We start from the raw sequence: 1,851 nt of genomic DNA, 5'->3' as shown, positions 1-1,851 counted from the left end.
GACTATTTTCTTGTTTAATATGTTTAATGTTCTTTCTTCCCATAAAATTTCCCCTTAACTTCTGTTTTCTCTTCCTTCTTCCCTCCAACTTTTCTTCCTGTCTTTTACCTTTCCTCTCCGTTCTTCTCTTTCCCTACCTGCACCAAAATTTCCCAACTGATCTTCTTTTCCGTTCCTTTTACTACTTACATTACCTTCACAGTCTCAATCCTTCTCATCTTTCTAGGAGATCAACTTCCCTTCACCAGAGATAGCTCCAACCCACCATCATCCCCTTCAGCCTCCATTTTAAGCCCGTCCATCTTGGCACTGTCATCTTGTGACACTGAGTTGCATGGGTTAGATAGTATTTCCTTGCCCTGTTGAAACCCATTTACAACCCCAACCCTGTTTTAGATTAAACGCCCCCTTTTTTAGAGCCACCCCAACAGAAACCCTGCAGAAATCCAGGTGTTATGGTTGCACTTTTCCCTATGGTTTGTGCATCTGGGAATCCAGGTACGCTGGCTCTAAACATGAAGGACCCACACAAATGTGGCTCGTCTTTCAAAGACCTTTCAGCCCATCTTGTAATTTAGGAGTGAGTTATGAGGATGCTAATCTCAGAGCCCTTTTCCAACTAAAGCCAAACCAGATACTCTTGCTTTGCGTGTCTGTTTTTAATGCATCCACAAATAAAAATCAATTTGCAGAACAGCGTCCAAAGTCATATTCACTTATATATATATATATTTTTTCTCGCATCGCCTCTATTTGCTAAAATGCCAGCTTCTAGGCCAGGGGAGGGCTGGGTCTCATGGCCTCCTAGCTGTTGTTGGACTACAGCTCCCATCATCCCTCGCCACTGTGATTTGCAGTCTAACAACAGCTGGAATGGCCATAAGTTGCCTTTTCAGTCTGTAATAACGGCAGCTTGACCTTTAAAGGGTTGCCTTCAAGCCGGATTTTGGGGAGAAACGGGTTCTCTGTGCAACTGCAGAGTGCAAACCCAACCCTTTGCAGAAAGGGATAGCATTTAAAACCACTTCTTGTATTAAATACACATTGTTTTAAAACTGTATCTTCCCACCTTCTACATTAAAAAGTGAAACTCCTTAGTCCTTGCACAACGGAGGAAAGGGGTGGTGTTTCGTCACGGCTGCGTTTGCAGGATGGCACAAAAGGCGACAACCCGGCGGAAATCGGGTTTCCGCTATGCGCCAGCCATGGAAGACCCCTCTGGTTCCCCTTTTCCATCCCAAATCGCCTCCTTGGCAGAAGTCCTCCAAGATTTGAGGCAAAGTCTAGAGCAGCGGAGGACGAAGGGCGCATGTCTGTCGCCGGATAGCGCCCCGGGATGAAATATAGTTTTCTGCATCTCAGATTTTCTCCACATAGTTCCCCGGAAAGACGCCTTCTTTGCCGCGGATGCGTCCCTGCCACCATCCAGAGGGATCTGCAAGGAAAGAAGGATGATTGATATAGCCATGTCTGTCTGTGGAATCGGTTGCAGAGAGCTCTTCAATAGCACCTTTTTACATATATTTTCTCTCTGAGATGATAATATTAATATTATTGATATTGTCCTAATTCTACCTGTAAGCAAACAGATAATTATATGAGTATTAGGGAGAATTAGGACAATATAAATAATATTATTAAGACAGTATAAATAATATTAATGTAAAATAATATTTTATAATTATTACTATTATTTTTAATATAAATTATATTAATATATAAAAGTTAGAGGATTGAAATACAGAAGGTCAGGGGATATTTTACCGGAAGAAAGAAGAATGTTCACTATTAAGAAGAGAGTCAATGGCCTGTTACAGACAGCCAAAATAAAGCTGCTTCGAGTCACAGTGG

At 42.0% G+C, this 1,851-nt stretch overlaps 1 pseudogene; it reads right to left on the bottom strand.

The window, feature by feature from the left end:
• Nucleotides 1-731: 731 nt before the first annotated feature.
• Nucleotides 732-1,851, bottom strand: part of LOC121915340 — a 29,263-nt pseudogene continuing 28,143 nt past the window's right edge.

The sequence above is a fragment of the Sceloporus undulatus genome, chromosome 9, assembly GCF_019175285.1.
Source record: "Sceloporus undulatus isolate JIND9_A2432 ecotype Alabama chromosome 9, SceUnd_v1.1, whole genome shotgun sequence".
Taxonomy (NCBI): Eukaryota; Metazoa; Chordata; class Lepidosauria; order Squamata; family Phrynosomatidae; genus Sceloporus; species Sceloporus undulatus.
The sequence above is the reverse complement of the archived record's forward strand: the minus strand, read 5'-3'. Positions and strand labels throughout refer to the sequence as shown.